Source organism: Schistocerca americana, chromosome 1 (assembly GCF_021461395.2).
Source record: "Schistocerca americana isolate TAMUIC-IGC-003095 chromosome 1, iqSchAmer2.1, whole genome shotgun sequence".
NCBI classification, from domain to species: domain Eukaryota; kingdom Metazoa; phylum Arthropoda; class Insecta; order Orthoptera; family Acrididae; genus Schistocerca; species Schistocerca americana.
Genome location: NC_060119.1, coordinates 344,850,636 through 344,874,265, shown reverse-complemented (window position 1 = coordinate 344,874,265; position 23,630 = coordinate 344,850,636).

Sequence of the window (23,630 nt, the reverse complement as noted above, 5' to 3'; positions counted from 1 at the left end):
TTTTGTGGTTGAATTGTTGGCAAATGTCAGTGAGACGTGTGCGGTTGGTCTAAGCGTTTCGGTGTGTGTACCCATGATTTTTCTACAGGTTTTTTCTGTCCCAAATAGAGTTGAAGTCTCCCATTAGTATTTTCCGTCATCTTGGTGAACTTTGCTCATAGTATTTTCGAGTGTATATCTTTTATAGGGGCTCTGAATGAGTCATAAGTCGATTGTTGATGGGTGTGATTTCTTCGACAGAGTTGATGATAGATCTGTGTTCGAGAAATGCAGTGCCGAAGACTGGTATGCCTTTCGCTACCTTTTGTTGTATTTACCTCTTGAAGATGCAATGGTGTCCCTAAAGCAAGCCCGCATCTCGTGGTCGTGCGGTAGCGTTCTCGCTTCCCACGCACGGGTTCCCGGTTTCGATTCCCGGCGGGGTCAGCGATTTTCTCTGCCTCGTGATGGCTGGGTGTTGTGTGCTGTCCTTAGGTTAGTTAGGTTTAAATATTTCTAAGTTCTAGGGGACTGATGACCATAGATGTTAAGTCCAATAGTGCTCAGAGCCATTTGAAACATTTTGAATCCTAATGCAAGGTTTCACTGTCAATTCGTCGTGGTTCTTGAAGAGCAAGGATGAGAATTTTTTGTCTGTCGATTTCTTTTGTGAGATTATTGAGGTTTCTTGTTTGGATCAATTTATCGAAGTTTAGTTTTCAAATGAATGTTTTCTGCTGGTAGGGAAATTTACCAGAGATCTTTGATATTCTCTGCCGTGCTAACCTGGACTCCCCAGAGTCCGAAAACCCAACTGCCTCCTATCGGTGGCCAGGTTGTGTACCACCTGGGGTAAAGTTAACTTTGCTTGCATAGTTCATGTTTTCTTGTGTTTCACTGGTTTGGCCTGGGTGATACCGGGACCGGACAGGACCAGAGGGTGTTGAAGCCTTGGGAGGCAAATATTTTCAGCCAAGCTCATTGAGCTAACAGACGGTTACCAGAGTAGCCGTGATTTTCACTCAGAGATATCTGGATTTTGGGTTCGACGGATTGAGTAGCCGTTCAGGATTGTGTTAGTATTTGATTCACCCCAAGTATTTGATTTCCTCGGTACCACCCAAAGGGGGGGGAAGGTTTCCCCTATCGGCCACACGGGATTTTTGTTATTATTATTATTGTCACTATGTCACCAACAAATCCGATATGGTGTATCTTCTCACCACTGAAATAGATGTGTATTGTTCGATTCAGTATTTCTATCACATAAATATGGGTTATAATTACGTTACATTGCTGCTACTAGACATATTTCTCTCTTTTTCTTAGACAGTTGCTAGCTGTTACTCCATCATAGGAATTTATGTGCGCAGCATTGTTGCAATACAGACGTTCAAATTATCCGATTTCCTTAATTTCATTTCGGTACAAGATCGTCCTAATCGGATTCAGCCAGTCAGTCTTCATGTGGATATCCGACTATGACTCTCATCATATGATAGACTGGGTAAACCATATTCTTAATCCGACTGTTGACTCCAGATCACTCATATATGACATGGCCTGAATTCTTAAACACTGTGGAAAATGATAATCCAATGTGCTTATTACAAATACGTTATTTAAATATAAATATATGAACTAATGAGATAACAGTTTATTTACAGGAGCAGAGCCCCATCCATCATAGCAGAGCAGTGCGAGATTGGTTTCAAGGCCAAGAGGGGATAAAGTTGTTGCCCTTTGTTCCACGATCACTGAACATCAACCAGATAGAGAATATGTGGGCAGTGGTAACAAGGTCATTGCCATGTGGACCTACAAATGCAAGCGACCTTTGGACGAATATAGAAAAAGTATGGTGGGAAGTAAACCATTACGCTACACTGTCGACGACTTAATGAAATCAATTCCCCTACGCCCTCGAGAAATCTTACGTAATGATCGTGGGTGGGTTGGTTACTAAAAGTATACTCGTCCACAAAACCCATGTGGACAATTATCTGATAATCGGTCAGGCCTTGCTTTGTCGCAGCTCTTTAGCATACAACAAGTCCATTTAATTTCAGTCCCCTCCTAACAATTCTTGCATTGCAAGGTAATTGAAAAATCTCATCTACTCGACGCCAACTGAGGAACTGACTGGTGCATGTGTTGTTCAACACACAGTAGTTGTTTCCCTCACTGGAATCAATGACTGTTTACGTGTGTGTGTGTGTGTGTGTGTGTGTGTGTGTGTGTGTGTGTGTGTGTGTGTGTGTGTGTGTTTTCGTGTTAACGTACAGTCTGAATCAGTACTATTAACATTAGAGAGACAACCAACAATAAATATTGCATCAAATATGACTGTTAAGTATTTTAATGCGATGGGAAGTTACATACTGAATTTTTACCCAACCTACGTCCTGCATATTACGTTAAGTAAGATGTATTAACTCCATAGTATCGTTATCAGAGACAGTGCGCTCTTGTTGTCGAGGCTCGCGACAAGTGCAGCGATTAGCAGTGCCCAATGCCGCCGCGATTTGTTTATGTTGGCTGAGCGTGGACACTGTAGCAGAAGCTTCGCCATAAAAAGAAAGAACTCACCTTGGCTCTGACTGCAGTGAGCGGATATCACTGCCTGCGTGTTCTTATAGTAACCAACGTGAGACTCTACTCACAAGTGCCATGGAGCAATTGCAACGGGTATCATGTCATTAGTCATCAGTGATGAAATGCCCACCCTATTTGAATCCCAAGAAAATAGGAACCTTCTCACAAAGGAATGTGGTGACATCAAAATTTATCCAACATACAAAAATTAACTGCAGGGCTTTCATGTATGCAGTAATATCACTCAAGGAAATATTATGTCTCGGAAGCGTATATTTCATTTCCTCTTCTCATATTAACGCCCTTGTTTTAATATGAAGTGAGAAAAAAACACGGAAAACTAAAGTTCCTGAGAAGCATATAAGTCATTTCCTCTTCTCATATCACAACTTTTGTTTTAGTATGAAGTAAAAAAAAAATCACAGTTTAGGGTTCTGAAGCATAATATGACACCAGATTCTTATCGTAGGCGCTATCGGAAACGCAAAAACCAGGGAGCTGCCCATTCTTTTGTCCAACAGTCTGATTTCTTTCATGCATTACTCCCGCTAGGGGATTCTTATTTAAGGGCTTGTGGGCATCAAGTTCTTCAGCAGAACAAGCCTTATGTTATTGAGCTAATTACGGTATGGAAAAAATGCAACAAAGACGAGTTCCGCTAGAGCCGTGAGGATATTTGCACATGTCTGTATTCAGCAATGACTCCCAGCTGCCACAACACACAATCCTTGCGACAGGCAACACAACTTTGCGTGCACTTCAGACTTCATTCAGTGAGACGTCAGGAGATGAATGAAAACGTCAAATTAACGTCGCTTTCCGAGTCGTATTCAATTCAGAATGAGGTGTTATTAAGGTAGTTGAGCGTTCTAGCAATTACACTTTTATAATTCCCATATGAGTATTTCGATAGCCAAACGAACCCGTTAGTGTGAAACTATCGGGAACTGCATTAATATCAAACTGCAAGAACTTGAGACAATACGTGGACTCTTCTCTTCACTGGGTGACCTATTACTGTTATTTAGCATCCTCTCCGTCCTAGTCGTAAGGCATATGAACTATTCTTGACAAACATCAGCAACCTGTAATCACTGAGAGTCACAACTGCGTGATGATAATGGTTCAGATTGTCAAGAGTTGTGGTGGTGTTATGCTACCAAACTGCTTACAGTAACGTTAATGGTAGCGCACATAATGTAGCGCTGACTACCTACTTAAGTAAAGTTAGTGTTGTGGCGTCGTCGTTTGTCTTCATTTGGCCTCAGCTTGAGTAATCCGATTTAACGAACATAGTACTCCAATCGCGGGCTCCTAATACAGTATGACTACAGAGATTATCGTGCGGGTATTACATTAATTCTGCAATGAAATGCTTAACAAATCTTACCCTCAGCTATGCAGCTGGAATGACTCATTACACAGGTACTCCACGTTGCACTTGGTTAAGTGATCAGTTCGCCACAATCCTACTTGTACTGTTCGTAAACACTTGTATACTTCAAAAATGGTTCAAATGGCTCTGAGCACTATGGGACGTAACTTCTGAGGTCATCAGTCCGCTAGAACTTAGAATTACTTAAACCTAACTAACCCAAGGACATCAGACACATCCATGCCCGAGACAGGATTCGAACCTGCGACCGTAGCGGTCGCGAGTTCAAATGGTTCAAATGGCTCTGAGCACTATGGGACTTAACTACTGTGGTTGTCAGTCCCCGAGGCAGGATTCGAACCTGCGACCGTAGCAGTCGCGCGGTTCCGGACTGCGCGCCTAGAAGCGGTCGCGGTGTTCCAGACTGTAGCGCCTAGAACCGCTCGGCCACCCCGGGCGGCATACTTGTATACTGACCATTCGTTATTTGACTAAATATGAACTACAATCTAATTCGCATGTATATGACATGGGTTAGCGCCGGCACAAAGATATGACTAACGGTTGGATGCCGTTGAAGTCCCGTCACATTGATGGCAAGACAAATGTTCGAAAATCACCTCTATTGCCTCAAAAAACAATTGCATCTTAAATATCAAAGAACCGACGTCCACACTGTCACAGTGCGTTGAAATACAGCAACGACGGCAGATGAAAATTTGTGACCGACTGGGCTTCGAACCCATACCTCCTGTTTACTAGACAGACGTTCTGATCACTGGACCATTTTTTTTTATGTTTGAAGAGACTTTCAGCACCAGGTAGGCGGAGGCAAAGAGGGCAGGGGTCGAAGATCCGAGGTCTGGCCACAATGCCACCCCCTTACCTGTCACTGAGCAGCTGCATTATTCCCATGTATTCCATGTTTGCACCCATATATTTCTTTGAATAGTAGAAGAAAATTGAAGTAGTAATTAAAGTAAAATAAATTACAGATTGCCGCATCCAATGGCGTGCGTTCCTTGTAGAACATAAGTTATAACAATGAAAAGGGTGACGGGTAAATACATAACAAACATTCATTCAGAAATATATTCACAATATAATTTATTATGGACTGGTTGCATATGAGGTCTGTAAGAAAGCCATATATTTTTCAACAAATAAAAGAAATTTCGGTGCCGGAGGGGTTTTGCCAAATTAGAACAGTTCTGATTTTAGATCCAACGTAAAAGAATATTCCAGGAATAAAAAAAGTGAAAGAACAGTATTCTGATTCTAATCAATAAAACTGACCTCCTCTATGTAGCCCACATAAAGCAATAGATAAAAAATTTTAAACCATTCCTTATGTTTGTTATTCTTCTTCAGCTTAAAATGTTCTTCTGCAGTATAGAACACTGTAAGTAGGCTGTTTATATTTTCTTATTGGTAACGCCACGTAGCACTCTATATGAAAAATCACTGGCTGTGCTGTGTGCAGTCTGTGGCTAGTTTGCATTGTTGTCTGCCATTGTAGTGTTGGGCAGCGGCAGCTGGATGTGAACAGCGCGTAGCGTTGCGCAGTTGGAGGTGAGCTGCCAGCAGTGGTGGATGTGGGGAGAGAGATGGCGGAGTTTTGAAATTTGTAAGACTGGAAAATTATGAACTGACATATATATTATGACTATTAAGGTAAATACATTGTTTGTTCTCTATTAAAATCTTTCATTTGCTAACTATGCCTATCAGTAGTTAGTGCCTTCCTTAGTTTGAATCTTTTATTTAGCTGGCAGTAGTGGCGCTCGCTGTAATGCAGTAGTTCGAGTAACGAAGATTTTTGTGAGGTAAGTGATTTGTGAAAGGTATAGGTTAATGTTAGTCAGGGCCATTCTTTTTTGGGTTATTGAAAGTCAGATTGCGTTGCGCTAAAAAATATTGTGTGTCAGTTTAAGCACAGTCTTGTATAAATTTTTCAAAGGGGACGTTTCATATGGCGACCCTGCCAGGATACCTCACTGGAATCTTTTTCTTGTAGTTTGTGTAATTAGTGTAGCTATTGTTTATTGCTAGCGCGTAATTGTAGAGAGAATCTCCTTTGTAGTTGCTGTCTTTCATTGTTCTACAGTAAAACAGTTGTGGCATGCATGTAGATTTGCAGCAAGCATTTCGCAGCTGCGCTTGCAATTAACTAGATACGATTTTCAGTGCTATGTTAATGTGCTCCCCTATTTTTGCTCTTCAAATTGTGTTTTTCTGTGTTGTCGTGTGAAATATTGTGACAATAATGGCGTGTGAAAAACGTAACACTATGCTCCAAAGTAAACTGAGAAATGACAGCGAAGACGAAAGCAGTGTGTTAGCGCCACTGTGTAATGAATTAACTAATGTTCAACATAGTAACTTGGTAATTGTGCATAAGGAAATGGAGTGGGTGGCAAACAATGGCGTAGGCAGTGAAACAATTAGTGAACAGGGAAGCATTATCGATTGATCACTCGGCAACAGCTCGCCTCAGGAATCCGAAATGACAGGAAAATATTTTGCAAATACTGTAGATTCAGGTTTTGCGTCCTCACCGTTTTCTCAAATAAGTCAAGACACATTTTCTGCTTCTCGAAATGTGAATGTTGCCGGTGCAAATTCACTGCCGAAAAGCACTGAGGAACATGTTTCAGACACCAGTGCATTGTTATTACAATTAATGCAAGAAATGGGACAAAAGCCTCAAAAGTTAGACACAGTGGAACAAAATCTTAAAAAGTTAGACACAATGGAACAAAATCAGAGACAAACACAGCAACAGTTAGACACAATGGAACAATACCAGAGACAAACACAGCAACAGTTAGACACAATGGAACAAAATCTTCACACCACGCTTGAACAAACACGTGAAGATTTAACTACTGAGTTACATAACATTGAATGGAAATGTCAAAAAGTCTGTAATGACGTAAAAACACAAATTTGTGAGCATTTCCAACCTATTTTTTCGCGTCATGAAAATGCATTACAGAATCACGAAGCAGCCATAAAAGAACTGCAAACTATTGTTCATGAAAATCAAGACACCCTGCAAGCTAAAACTGACTCAGTTGCATCTACCGATTCAGTTACGCAACTTGCAAAAACTCAAGAAAACTTAAAGGACACAGTAGATACGATTTCAACACAAATGGACACTCTGAAACTTGGTTCAGAAAAACACACTGAGGAAATAAGTACACTATCAGAGAAAGTAGTTGAACTTTCGGATCAGCTAAATAATTTATCTACGAAGGTAGATGATAATCTGAATGACACAGAAGAGTGCAAACAAATCAGGAAATTCAAACAAAATCAGAATCCAATTAATACGCAACACCAAAGAGAAATCCGGGAAGTACAAGATCAGCTGACACAGGTAATACAAGAATTACGTATTTCAGAGGACACTCGCGCCCCAATACAGGAAGAGGGACATAGAAATACGGAACAGCCACAAAATAATAAGACAGCGCATTTGGGAAATTATGAAAGAAATTGGCAAGGTGCACCGAATTTTGAAATGGAACCACCGAAACGACGTAACAATGACCGATATGCGACTCGCCGACGTGATGACTTTGACTATAAGCTGTTCATTACTACACGTAAATTCTAAACATTTAAGAATTCTGGCAACGACATTCGTCCACAAGCGTGGCTCCATCAATTCTCTCATTGTTTTCCTCCCAACTGGTCATTAGAGCACAGATTAGAATTTATGTGTGGCTACTTAGAGAACGAACCAACTGTAAGGATGCGATCGGTCATTCACGATTGCCACAGTGAAGGAGAGTTTTACCATGCCTTCCTCTCAGCATATTGGTCTCAAGCCACACAATACCGAGTAAAACATGGCATCATAATGATGAAATATTTCGAACAATCTGAATTTTCCAGTCTTGTGAAATATTTTGAAGACATGTTGTACAAGAATCAGTACCTGTGAAACCCATACAGCCCCTCAGAACTCATCCGCATTTGCTTAATCAAATTGCCTGAACATTTACGACATATTATTTTGGCAGGACGTTGCAAAGACGACATTGAAGCTTTTCAGGGACTCTTACAAGAATTAGATATTGACACAGACAGTCGCGGGATGCGAAAACAGGAAAACAATCACTACAGGTCACATCCGTCACAATTCCATGACGACAGAAACAATAACTGGACACGACAGATCTATTCTTACAACGCAAATCGTGACCAAAATAGACACCACCTGTACGACAACCATTGGCAGAGTAGTAATAATTACAAGGAAAGATCACCTCTCCGCAGTAATAAATATGACAGAGACAATCATAGAAACAGAAAATTTGGCAACCAGAACTATTATTATCACGGGAGACAGAATAACTTCAGATGCAATGGTCCACCGTGCAGTGATAATTCAGGGAGAAATTCTCCACCACTTAACCGACAAGAAAGAAACTACAGGAACTACCGACATGACGACAGACGATATAATCATAACGACAGACCTGAATTTCATCAGAACTAGCGGGATTTAAACAGGGCTGGGCCCTCTGGGCAAGGTGAATTTGTAGAACATAGACCTCCAAATCCCAATAACGACGCGTGCCAACAAAGGAACAGACAATGACTCGCACCGCAGGCAGCCGCGTGTGCCGGCTGGCTCAGAGAAAAATAACATTGACGCTAACCTTGAGAAAAATTTTAGCACTCCTCATCGACGTATACCGCATGATAATTCCGTTCAAGTTGAAACTCTGAGTACTAGGAAGAGTAAAGGACTGCACCACGTTTCTCATGTAAAACCGTTTATTGAAAGATAATCTGCTTTTTAACTTAGTCTTTGCTATAAAATTTTTCACTTTACATTACTAGTATGCTTTGTCAGACTTAAGAAACTGTTAACATGCAACAATGTTTGAAGTTAAATATCCAGTCAAGAACCAAGAGAACTTATTTAAATAGAAATTACAAATGCATTGTTATAGTGAACAGACGACACAGTGTTGTATTTGTACATTCTTGCTTGTTAGTTGGACGATTATGTAATGACTATAAGGCTCACATACTTAGACATATACCAGTATTGTTAATGACATTGTAATGCAACATTTTGGTTTACTTGAAATTTGGTGTATCATGAGGTAAGTACATTGGCGTCTGCAGAACTTTGCTTACAGAGGACGATAACTACGACACTTCCACAGAATTATCTTACAGCAAGGCGCACATTTAGCGCTACAGTACACGTATTTGAGTGATTAATTTTATACTTAAAACATTTATTTTTAAATGTTTTGAATTACAAAGAAAGTTTTCCGTGATACATTTCATTCCATTGCAATAATCTGTAACACCTGAGGGTATAATTACATTAATCCTCAGGGGGTACACGCCTACTTTGTGTACCATGTGTTTGGCAAGCACAAGGAGCCCTAGCTAATATGGTATTTGCTTATATAACTTTACACATCAGTACCATATTTCTCTAACACACAAATTACACAGCTATCTGATCATTTAACTGGGAGATAAACATTTTTCTACTATATCAGTGACAAATGTTTACGTAATTACACAGTTGGATAACTTCACACTTATGAAACTGTATTTTGTCTGTACTTTGTGAACTGTTCATATTTTTTCAGAACCATTGTGATACTATGAGAGCTTTGAATGACGTATTTGGTATGAGATCATGATTTTTAAAGTACGTTTGAGGTAGATGACACTATTGAAATGAGCAGAGAATTTTTTTTAGGTTTTGAAATTATTGCAGAAAGCTACGACGATTTTGAGATTTGACTGAGGTGTTATGATGTTATTTTTACGATGACGATGTGTATTATGCTGTTGAGGTATGTTTATGATCAATAAGGTGATGCTATATAAGGAATGTGATTACGTGTTTATATGTATTGAAACTTCCCCTTTTTAACAATTATACATGACTGTGCTTAACTTGACACACAATATTTTGTTAGCACAAAACTCCGCCATCTCTCTCCCCACATCCACCACTGCTGGCGGCTCACCTCCAACTGCGCAACGCTACGCGCTGTTCACATCCAGCTGCCGCTGCCCAACACTACAATGGCAGACAACAATGCAAACTAGCCAAAGACTGCACACGGCACAGCCAGTGATTTTCATATTGAGCGCTACGTAATGTTGCCAATAAGAAAACATAAACAGCCTACTTACATAGAGAAAACATAAACAGCCTACTTACAGTATATGAATAATGAATAGAAGTTAGGGACTCTGGTTTGTGAAAAAGGATGTTGGAAACCGAGAATCGTACTTTAAGAGTTATGAAATGTATGTAAATGCGTGAGTGTATTACAATGCCGACAAAATTTCTTGGACACTGTTATATCAATAAGATTTTGTATCTACACATTTGCAACGCAAATTCTCGACCTCTGAAATTTTTTATATGAGACTGCCACTGTAGAGGAAACTGCTGTCATAAATATTTCCGTAAGAAAGTTAAGTGACCACCTGCACGTAATGCATCGTGGGCACCTAGCTGGGCTACAATCGCCTGAAAAAAAAAAGCCATTAGCGTGTGCCTTTCAGAGGTACAGGTGGAGAAAAAAAAGGGAGGCCATTATCCTCGCTATTGACATTCCTTTGTAGAAAGCATCGCAAATACGACACGCTCATAACTTGGAAACATTCTTACATCTGCACACCTGATCAGGACAAGTGTCTATCTACGAGAATTGAGAGAATTTCTACTAACTTATGAAATGCCTCATGACTACTGAATGATTATTTTATGCTTTACTTTGTACATAGTTGCTTATTTCATTCGATATCTGGTTTCCAGCTGTCTTGCAGCATTGGTTTCATAAAATAAAATTAAATGCATTTGCTAATGTGAACACTTTCTGTCAACAGATCTATTAAATAATTATTTAATGACCCACATTCTTCGAAAAAGGAGCTCTTAGAATGGAAAGAACAATAAGAAGGGACTAATAACAGTAACTGCATATATCATTTTCTTTTCAAGTAATTGGTAATCTCTTTTGTAGAAATAGTTGTGGTGCACCACTTTAATTACATAGACATTAAGATGCGATTATACATTTCCCTTATCTGCGTTGTTGTCTTTAGTGTACTATTTTTTCTGCATGAGCTTTTTCATGTTTAGCTATAAGTTATTTCATTTTATGCTGCTGCTTGCCAGGCATAGTGCTACTAAATTTCACTTTGCATTACTCTGTTAAGCCATTTTACTACTGATTTATTTTCCTTGTTTGCTGCTCATTGCCATATATTAGTTGTAACATTGATGCTTGCTTTTAAAATTTGAATATTTTGTCATTGCTGTTTGTGTTAACTGTTTTGTGCTGCTGCATTGCCTCATCCGTTAGTTTAGCATCTGAGCTCAGTAGATTTAAGTTAGCTTAAGAGGGGGTAGACTATATAAGAAACTAACTATGATGAATTGGAAGAAATGCATTTAGAAGCTATAAGAAAATGGTTTGGCCAAAAAAAAAAAGTGTTTTGAAAGAGGATATGAATAAAAAAAGTAGGGTTTAGGGACAACAGGTTTAGGTAGGATTTTCTTGGAAATAAGTGATGAGGTAAGATAATGGGAAATAAATAATGAAGTAAAAAAATATGTGAACAGAATACAGAAAGCATGCTTGGATAGAATTTTTTTGATGAAAACAAATGTTGAAATAAGAGGAAAGATATATGGAATGAAGTTCTGGGTTGGACTGCAGTACCAAATGTTACACTGAAAACAAACCCTGTCCTTTCCTTTTGTATTATTATGCTATGTGTTTGTGTACCCTTGTGGGTTTGTGTACTTCTTGCCTTTATGTGTTTAGCTGATGAGAGCTATGTTGTAGAATTTTTCTAATACTATGTTATTTACTTTGCAAAGATGTTTAGACATTATTTACTCTGTTTTGTTTTAATGCTCATGTGTGAAGTTGATATTTCAAAAGTTATTCTGATCTTTTATGTATTTACTTATGTCATAATTCCTGTAACACTGATGTATCTATTTATTTCTATTCTTTTGTAAAGCCTGTTTTACTACAAATGTTATCTGTATTGTTATGTTCTTTAATGATGTATTTTGTACCTTTGTAATTGTATTCTCATGTTATAAAATTGTAATTGACACGAGTTCATCAAATTAAGTACCTTCTGAGTTACATTTCACTGCACACATTTCTGTTGGTCATAGTATATGGACAATATGTGAGAAGTAGGGACTGTTAGTGTTTGCACGTGTGTTAATAATTCAGCAAGGGACTGGATAACAGCATTGCTGGTTCTAAGGACATTTCAAACAAATTTTTTGTGAGTGGACAAGTGGTGGTTTATGGACTTGCTATATTCTCCGCAAGACTCTTCGATTGTGATTGTGCACCTGCACAGTCGCAACAAGTGGCTGCTGGCCGTCTCTACATGGACTATAGTGGGTCTGCATCTTTGATGGCCCACCAATACCATTAATTCTACAAGGACTGCAGTGGGTCTGCACCCCTGGTGGCCCACCAATACTGTAATCTCTACCAGGACTACAGTGGGTTTACTCTGTGATGACCTACCTACCAATATTCTTCAAAACTTCGACTGACTCTGCTGTGGGTTTGCTCTGTTGTGGCGCATTACCTGTCTGCATGTCGAGAGTCAGCACTGTCTTTCCGTTGGAAGGTCAACACTACTTCTTCAAGACTGCATGGAAATCCACTACTTCTGTGTGAATTTTCTTTTACTGCTCAGACTTTGAGAAAAACACTGCAATTTTACTGTGACGAATGATGACTGTCTTTATGGACTGTGAGAAAGTTTTAGCTTTTGACCAACATTGTATCAATAAGTGTGTGCATTTGATATCTTTGTTATTGTAATTATGAAAAATTTTATCAAATCATTATTGGCCACTGACCAAAACAATTTGTAAAATTTTTTGTGGGGAGCATGGGGGCTATGTAAGTAGGCTGTTTATGTTTTCTTATTGGTAACGCCATGTAGCGCTCTATATGAAAAATCACTGGCTGTGCTATGTGCAGTCTATGGGTAGTTTGCATTGTTGTCTGCCATTGTAGTGTTGGGCAGTGGCAGCTGGATGTGAACAGCGCGTAGCGTTGCGCAGTTGGAGGTGAGCCGCCAGCAGTGGTGGATGTGGGGAGAGAGATGGCGGAGTTTTGAAATTTGTAAGACTGGAAAATTATGAACTGACATATATATTATGACTATTAAGGTAAATACATTGTTTATTCTCTATTAAAATCTTTCATTTGCTAACTATGCCTATCAGTAGTTAGTGCCTTCCTTAGTTTGAATCTTTTATTTAGCTGGCAGTAGTGGCGCTCGCTGTATTGCAGCAGTTCGAGTAACGAAGATTTTTGTGAGGTAAGTGATTTGTGAAAGGTATAGGTTAATGTTAGTCAGGGCCATTCTTTTTTGGGTTATTGAACGTCAGATTGCGTTGCGCTAAAAAATATTGTGTGTCAATTTAAGCACAGTCTTGTATAAATTTTTCAAAGGGGACGTTTCAACATGTACTCTACTAAGTTCTAAGTTTTGTTTGTTATGACGAAAAACACAAACTGTCCCAGAAGCCACTATTAACTGTTATTCTTTGCGGATGGGTAACATTTCCAGTCGGGTTGTAGAGCTTCAGTTATCGGTATATGACTTTCTGCGGTTCTATTGACAGTGCTAATTTCTTCCTAGTCCAGTTCCAAATTCTGATTTTATTTTCACATAAGAAGATGTTCGCTACAGTTTCTACAAGATTTGTCGCAGTATGGAGATGGTCTCAATTTGATTTTCCATAATCGTTCCGCTGTGGGTATGGTTTCGTTTACAAAGTCACACCATACGGCACTTACTCTAGTTGGTATAATATTATTGTTAATATTTTTCCTGACGTTCCTCCAGTTTTTTGTAGGTTAATTTACCGGAATTGGTTTGTGAAGACGATGTCTGGTAATATAATCACAGACGGTTCTAGTGTTGGTTTGTGCTGGTGGAAGTCTTATACAGCTCCAATCGTCATAGTACTTTTGGACGTAATCTAGGCTGGCGTGCTATATTAACAGGAGCGTTCCTATTCCCAGGATCTAGCGAGAATAACAGAAGTTTCGTGTTGCCTGTCTTAGTGGCATGTATTAGTTTAAAAGCACGTCTTTAATTCCAAGTCCTCCGTTTTGCCTCTGCAAAGTCGCCGTGTCGAAGGATACTTTGATGATATTTTGTTTCCACACATACCAAGGGGCTACAGCTAATATTTTATGTGCAGTGACCTGCAGTATCGGTAAGACTGCTCCGACATAATATATTTTTCTAAGTATGTATGTATTTATAATCTGAACATTGTGCAGTCGGTCTAACCATCGCATGTCATCGTCCTTCAACAAGGTTCTGATGACATTAAGTTTCCGCTCCCAATTGTTCGTGGCCATGCGCTTGGAATTCGCCCTTAATTACAATCCGAGTTGGAGTCTCTCTTCAGTTACATCTAACCAGTGAGCACCTATTGCACTATTGTAAGAACCGAGACGCAGTATTTTGGTATTAAAATTTTGTAAATTTGTGGTAAGAACTTATGAGACCAAGCCCCCCGACCATTATTCCACTCGCTCGCGACCACACTGTATTCCCGCGTGGGTTCGGACGATGTCGTGCGTCTAGCCCTGAAAACTTTCGATGACCCGTGGAGACCCAAATAATTATACAGGATGTTTCAGGAGGAATAGTAAATATTGTAGGAGGTGATAGTATAGACAAATTTCAGAAATAATGACATATAACATGTGTCCAGTTTTTATTGAACATACATATAGCTGGGTTCAATGCATTTCGTTTCGTATGTTGGTCCTAACAGCACGCAGTTGTCTACAAGCCCTTGAAAATGAGCTTCCAGCGTTATTGCAAGAGGTTCATTTGGCTACAAGAATGCGTATGTTCCTCCAGCATGACGGGGCTCCTGCACATTATAGTCGTCAGGTGACACATTATCCAAACCTAACATTTCCCGAAAGATGGATCGTTAGATATGGGCACTTTTCTTGGCCTTCAAGGTCCCCGGAACTTATCTCTTTCAATTTTTGCCTGCGAGGATGGTTAAAGGCGAAGTCTACAAGGAAAAAGTAAACCCAAGAGCCGATTTGATCGTTCGGATTATGAATAGTGCAGCCCTCATAAAAGAACGCAAAGACGACTACACGTGGTGTTATCAAGAGAAGTCAAATGTGCATTGAAGTTGGTGGGGGAATTTAATATGAGAAGAGGAAATGAAATACACGCTTCCAAGACATATTTCCTTGTGTGCTATTACAGCATACATGAAAGCCCTGCAGTTAATTTTTGTATGTTGGATAAATTTTGATGTCACCTCACATTCCTTTGTGAGAAGGTTCCTATTTTCTTGGGATTCAAATAGAGTGGACATTTCATCACCGGTTAATATTCTGATGACTAATGACACGATACCCGTTGCAATTGCTCCATTGCACCTGTGAGTAGAGTCTCACGTTGTTTACTATAAGAACACGCAGGCAGTGATATCCTCTCACTGCAGTCAGAGCCAAGGTGATTTCTTTCTGTTTATGACGAAGCGTCTGCTGCAGTGTCCATGCTCAGCCAACATAAACAAATCGCGGCGGCATTGGGCACTGCTAATCGCTGCACTTGTCGCGAGCCTCGACAACAAGAGGGCACTGTCTCTGGTAACGATACTATGGAGTTAATACATCTTACTTAACGTAATATGCAGGACGTGGGTTGGCTAAAAATTCAGTTTGTAACTTCCCATCGCATTAAAATACTTTACAGTCATATCTGATGCAATATTTATTGTTGGTTGCGCACATAAATTCCTATGATGGAGTAACAGCTAGCAACTGTCTAAGAAAAAGTGAGAAATATGTCTAGTAGCAGCAATGTAACGTACATATAACCCATATTTATGTGATAGAAATACTGAATCGAACAATACACATCTATTTCAGTGGTGAGAAGATACACCATATCGGATTTGTTGATGACAAAGTGACAACAATAATAATAATAAAAATCCCGTGTGGCCGATAGGGGAAAACTTCCCCCCCTTTGGGTGGTACCGAGGAAATCAAATACTTGGGGTGAACCAAATACTAACACAATCCTGAACGGCTACTCAATCCATTGAACCCAAAATCCAGATATCTCTGAGTGAAAATCACGGCTACTCTGTTCACCGCCTGTTAGCTCAATGAGCTTGGCTGAAAATATTTGCCTCCCAAGGCTTCAACACCCTCTGGTCCTGTCCGGTCCCGGTATCACCCAGGCCAAACCAGTGAAACACAAGAAAACATGAACTATGCAAGCAAAGTTAACTTTACCCCAGGTGGTACACAACCTGGCCACCGATAGGAGGCAGTTGGGTTTTCGGACTCTGGGGAGTCCAGGTTAGCACGGCAGAGAATATCAAAGATCTCTGGTAAATTTCCCTACCAGCAGAAAACATTCATTTGAAAACTAAACATCGATAAATTGATCCAAACAAGAAACCTCAATAATCTCACAAAAGAAATCGACAGACAAAAAATTCTCATCCTTGCTCTTCAAGAACCACGACGAATTGACAGTGCAACCTTGCATTAGGATTCAAAATGGTTCAAATGGCTCTGAGCACTATTGGACTTAACATGTATGATCATCAGTCCCCTAGAACTTAGAAATATTTAAACCTAACTAACCTAAGGACAGCACACAACACCCAGCCATCACGAGGCAGAGAAAATCGCTGACCCCGCCGGGAATCGAAACCGGGAACCCGTGCGTGGGAAGCGAGAACGCTACCGCACGACCACGAGATGCGGGCTTGCTTTAGGGACACCATTGCATCTTCAAGAGGTAAATACAACAAAAGGTAGCGAAAGGCATACCAGTCTTCGGCACTGCATTTCTCGAACACAGATCTATCATCAACTCTGTCGAAGAAATCACACCCATCAACAATCGACTTATGACTCATTCAGAGCCCCTATAAAAGATATACACTCGAAAATACTATGAGCAAAGTTCACCAAGATGACGGAAAATACTAATGGGAGACTTCAACTCTATTTGGGACAGAAAAAACCTGTAGAAAAATCATGGGTACACACACCGAAACGCTTAGACCAACCGCACACGTCTCACTGACATTTGCCAACAATTCAACCACAAAAGAAAGTCTTCCCACTTTAGGAAAAAAACAGTTCCCAGGTAGCATGCTTGGCTACCAGGTGCAAGCTGCTTTCGTTCGCCATTCGAGACTCGCTGAAAGCCAGAGTTTTAATTCTTTTCTAGCAGAGCTACAAAAAAATGGTTCAAATGGCTCTGAGCAATATTGGACTTAACTTCTGAGGTCACCAGTCCCATAGAACTTACAACTACTAAAACCTAACTAACCTAAGGACATCACACACGTCCTTGCCCGAGGCATGGTTGCGTGGTTGCAGACTGTAGCGCCTAGAACCGCTCGGCCACCCCGGCCGGCTCAGAGCTACAAGCAGGCGGATAAAAACTCAATAAGGGAATCGTAAGACAACGCTTGAGCGAAATTCGCCTTGCTACTTTCAGTAAGCCTTAGTGTCAGAGCGAAAACCTTACGGTACTGCCAAATTCATAATGCCAGTTATGTTTTCTGCAGACATATTTTTTGTTGTTGTGAATACATAATTTTATCTATGGAATGCCACATTTTCTTAATGCTTGTGAATGATACAAAAAATGAAGTAAATACAGACCTTTTCGAAGTCAAAAGTCGGTAATATCCTACTAATTCGTGTTAAAATAGGCTCAATCGTCTTACAGACACTTAATGCTTTATTAAGATAGACTGCCGTCGTGATGTTTCTGTAGTAAGCTGAATTCAATTTGTATTAGTACAGTGAATATTTTAATTGCATTTTCCATTAGTTTACTAAACGCAACAGTAAACATCAAAGAGAAATTAATCAGCAAAAGAATTTTCTTTCACGACATCTAAAACGATTTGACAATGCTGAAGTTGTTTACAAATTCTACGCCAGTAGAAACCTACTGGTTCCAACGATACCATTATACCAGAGTAGTTTTAAGAGTATTTTCGTCTAGAAATGAATTGCCTTGACGGTTGACCGATCAAGAGCGGGAAAGGTAAAATTTTACGAATATATGACGAGAGGGACAGGTGCTTGAGAGAAGACTTCTCTATCAATACAAGTGCCTGAGAGACGACTTTCCTATCAATCTCCTGGATAGTTTTGTTTCTCAAATCAACACAGTGCGTTATCATGCAGTAGCACAGGTGATGTAGTTGTGTTGCTCGATTTTCTTACACTGAGACCGAAAGGTGTCTCAGTTGTTGGCAACAAATTCCAGCTGTGTTGCACACAGCCCTTGGGGCAGAATTCGTAGCCCAAAACACACTTTTGGAGCTATCAGGTGTAAAATATTATGTTCACACTACTCTTTGCTCGAGTTTATGTCTTTTGAGGGGCTCAGCTTTTCATTTCTTCTTAGGATGTTAACGAAAACGGCATCATAACACGTCACCAGTAACAGTACTGCATACGAATGCTCAATGAGCGACCTGATGACGTTCAATAATAGTCACTCCGTTGATTTTTGTTGTTCCGAATTAGAGCATGCAGTACTCCTACACCAGACTTCTGAACTTTTCCTGTTGAATGCAAATGTCGCGTGACGGTAAAATGGTAATCTATCACATATATCAGTAGTCGAGACTTCCTTAAATTGGAAAATCATTCATGCCAGAACGATCTTTGTTGAAACAAGAATATCTTTTTCTGGCTTATTTTTTCCAAAAGCACTCGCTCCACACACAATTCAAATCTTTCTAGCTGCCTCCTCTGCATTCACCCCTCTGTTATACCAAAAGTAAACGATGTGTTGCAGTTGTTACACCTATTTCCACTTGCGACTCAATTTTGCAACGTTTAACTGTAGTTCATGATTTTCAAGCATCCAAAATCCAATGCTTAACTGCAAGATGATAATAGAACTTCAAATTCGAAAATGACAGTTGATACATACACTGACAGCTTGGCGCCGCCTACACATGGGCGCGCCGGATTTCAGGCGGCGGGTCGCATCTGGCCGGTGGCCGGTAGCCGCTGCAGCGCGAGGGAAACGCTCGAGCGTTAGCTGTTATGATCGCGACGCAGCCACGAGCTGTCCTGCGGAATCGTTTCTGGAATACTTGTTATTGCTGGTGGGTAGAATGTAAAGCGAATTATCTTCGATGTTCAGTCAGCCTCATAACTTGAGACCGAAATGTGGTAAAAAAAAAAAGTACAGTTGGATGCGAACAGGCGACCAGAAGGTTCGCAGGAGAGCTTCTGTAAAGTTTGGAAGGTAGGAGACGAGGTACTGGCAGAAGTAAAGCTGTGAGTAGCGGCCGTGAGTCGTGCTTCGGTAGCTCAGTTGGTAGAGCACTTGCCCGCGAAAGGCAAAGGTCCCGAGTTCGAGTCTCGGTCGGGCACACAGTTTTAATCTGCCAGGAAGTTACATATCAGCGCACACTCCACTGCAGAGTGAAAATCTCATTCTGGAAACATCCCCTGGCTGTGGCTAAGCCATGTCTCCGCAATATCCTTTCTTTCAGGAGTGTTAGTTCTGCAAGGTTCGCAGGAGAGCTTCTGTAAAGTTTGGAAGGTAGGAGACAAGGTACTGGCAGAAGTAAAGCTCTGAGTACCGGGCGTGAGTCGTGCTTCGGTAGCTCAGTTGGGGACAGTCTGCCTTCGGCAGTGACACAGTGCGGACCGTGTTGCCTGCCGGCCGCGCTGTGGTGCGCGCGCCTGTTTGTTTACGCCGGAGCAGCTTCGCGTGTGCGGTGTTGTGAGTCTAGAACGAGATGGCACACTCGTACAGAAAAACGACTTTGAAGTTCAGTTTTGCGAACGACTATACACGACCAAAGGCACACGAAATTGAACGTTTCTTCAGAGAAGAGGTAAAAATCGATCCACAGGAAATCGTGGGAATCAATTTATCGCTCGCTTCAAGCGTCGTCTATGTCAAGCTTGTTGACGAGGCTGCTTGCGAAAGACTTCTACAACGATCACCGAACGGGTATCGTTTCTGTCATGCCGACGGGAATGTTGGTGCGGTTACAGTCGATCACGCGGGAATGGGGATCCGCACTATACGAGTCTTCGAACTTCCGTTTGAGGTCCCGTCTGAACTTGTTACCGACGCCTTTCGACCATACGGTACAGTTCTATCCCATGTGGCCGAAAAATGGACGAGTTTTACCACGTACCCCGTTTTAAATGGGGTGAGACAATTACGGATAGAACTGTGCAAGCACGTCCCCTCTTATTTGTACATAGGAGGTTGTCGAGCGATTATAATCTATGATGGGCAACCTCGCACTTGCTCGGGGTGCGGGAAAGAAGGTCACGTCCGCTCGGAATGCCTCCAGCGACGTTTAGTGCAAACTCCACGGGATGACGTTCAGTCGCCACAACCAACGACTGTCTTACCGTTGACCTTTGTGGAAGCCCTGAGAGGAGACGTGAGGGAGACTTCCGATGGGCACCAGCAGCTGCCCCCTATAGAGAACATGGACACCAACGGACTGGAACTCCGACCACCGGTTCCACCACAGCAGACACAGGACACCACAGAAGAGATGCAGCTGACGGCCGCTCCAGGCTCATCCGTGGTGGCTGCCAGTGCTTCCACCGAGAGCGTGATAGGCCAGGCCCAAGACGGAGGATACGCAACCCCAACAGCCGATGCGGAAGCAAGGCAACGGAAACAGCGTTCGCCGAAGAGAAGAAAGAAGCGTCGACTGACTTCTGCTGACGATAGCCATAGTCCCGAGGGGACAGTGGACGACAACGACAGTATCGACCTGAGACCAGTGGATTCAACAGATACCGAGATGACGATGCAGGAACTACACAGCGACGATAACTTCAACTCTCCTTCTGGTGACCGGAAGGCGGAAGTGGAGATGACAACTGTCCAACATCAGAGCGATGACAACGTTACCTCCCATCCTTCGACCAGTTCCGGAAATATGCTGGGGGACTGGGCGCAAGAAATGGACCAACAGGAACAGGATGAAAATGCGAACCCGACGATTGAGGACAGTCCTGGCCAGAGGTCGGGAGGGGTCGGGAAATGTTGACCAACTTAGGTGTGTTGAGGAGCGCCGGGGGTGCAGATGGACTCTTAATGATACCGCTCTACAACTGATGAACACAAGCTAGGCGTACCGCATTGCCACGATAAACATTAATGGCATACGGACACCGCTTAAAATTCAAATGCTGAAAGATATGTTACGCGCTGCGGACGTGGATATTGTACTCCTACAAGAAGTGCGTTTCACATCGCCGCCGGAGTTCTACGGTTACGAGGCACATTATTCAGTGCACGATGAAAGTGGATGCGGTGTGGCGATTCTCACCAGGGAAGGAATAGGAGTGGAGGACGTCAGGTCTCTCCCTTCGGCACGCGGCATAGCGATCACTGTCGACGGCGTTCGTTTCATCAATTTATACGCACCATCTGGCTCCACAAAACGAAGAGAAAGGGCGACTTTTTACACCGAAGAGATAGCACCATTGTTCGCTGGACGCTTTGATAACTATATAGTGGGCGGCGACTTTAATTGTGTCGTCGACAAAAAGGACCAAGTACCTCATTATGTGCCATGCATGGAACTGTGTGCGTTGATTACCGAAATGGCGCTTCTGGATACCTGGGAACTGCAGCATGGTGACAGACCGGGTTATACGTTTGTCACGGGACACTCGGCGAGTAGACTTGATAGAGTGTACGTGACACGAGCTCTACGGACGACGATACTGGATGCCGAAATCTGGCCAGCGGCTTTTACGATGTCACTAACGCGTCAGAAGATATGGCGGAGTAAAGGTCACTGGAAAATGAATTGTGCACTTTTACGTGACACTGAATGTCACCGGTCGGTAGAGGCGGCCTGGGAGACCTGCGTTCGCCGCCAACGAGCATACACCTCGGTTCTCCAGTGGTGGATTAAATGCGCAAAACCAACGTTACGGAGAACGTTGATACGATATGGGCAGGACAAATCGCAGTGGAACCGCACAACGGCTGATTTTTATTTTACAGCCCTGAGGGAGCTGATGACCCAACAACCATCGCCGGAAAGGCACACGGCCATGCGCAGGATAAAAGCCAAGTTATTACAGCTGACGAGACTAAGAATGGAAGGTATAATGGTCCGGGCGAGATTGGAGGACACAGTTGCTGCCGAAACCCCCTCCATGCACCACGTGGTACGTGAACGCCAACGACGACGCAGGACATTGATCAGGGAACTAATCTCTGAAACTGGCCAGCAAGTTGTGCACCAGCGTGATATTGCGCATGTGTTTACCGACTATTTCCGCCAGTTATATGGACCTGTACATGTGAACCACGAGACACTACATGATGTAATCTCGGAAATGCCAGATAGAGGACCACCACTGGATGCAGAGACTTTCATCACAGCGATAACAGAGGACGAGCTGACAGACGCAATTGCCAGGGGGGCTCCGAACAAGTCCCCAGGACAGAACGGCTTCCCAATTGAATTTTACCGCGCCTTTGCATACCTCATGGGACGGTCCTGGATTCAGATGTACAACGAACTCCTGTTACCGCAGACTGAGATACCTGCCGAAATCACGGAGGGTATCATCATCCCAATACCCAAACCACGCGGTGGCAGAAATCCAGGAGATTATAGACCACTCACTCTCTTGAACTGCGACTATAAGATTTTCGCGCGCATCCTTGGGGCTCGCCTGCGGTCTTCACTTTCTGATAGACTCCTCATAGATCAAACTTGCCTTGGCGGTAAGAGCAACGTACATACGGCGCTCAGTGACTACCGAGATATCATCGCATTAGCAGCGGCATGCCGAGTGCGTGGGGCACTCGTCGCTATTGACTTCGATCATGCATTCGACAGAGTGGATCATACCTTTTTGCATGCGGTGATGGGCAGATTGGGAATCCCACAGGCCTTCATCCTTGTGATCATGCGACTGTTACACGGCGTACGATCAAAGGTCTCGGTGAATGGGCGGGGCACTGACTACATTGTTATTTCAAGGTCAGTTCGTCAAGGTTGCCCCCTTTCGATATTTTTGTATGCAATGGCTTTGGAACCCTGTCTATATGGTCTCCGAAGACGGTTGGAGGGAGTGCCGTTGCCACAACTGACCTTTCATTGCCGCGCTTATGCTGACGATGTGATGCTGGTGGCAAGGACAGGCGAAGAAGTACGTACGGCGTTGGTATGGATACAGCGATACGGGATGGCCGCAGGTCGCGTGCTTAATCTACAAAAATCACGCTGCATGAATGTCGGTCGAGGATTACAACCGGGGTAGGAAGGCCAGCTCATCTTAGTTAAGACCATAAAATGCCTAGGTATTACGTTCCACACGGATGTGCAGCGGACAGCAGCGGATAATTACCGACGCATATTGAAGCTGATGCGGACAATGGTGCTGTTACAGAAATTAAGAGCGTTGGATATGATTCAGAGGGTGACCTATGTTAACGTATACCTAGCACCGAGACTCACTCACGTAGCGCATGTCCTGCCTTTAACGCGCACAATGGCATCACGGATACAAGCAACTTTCGGAACCTACGTGAGTGTGGGACACCTGTTTAAGATCCGATACACAAC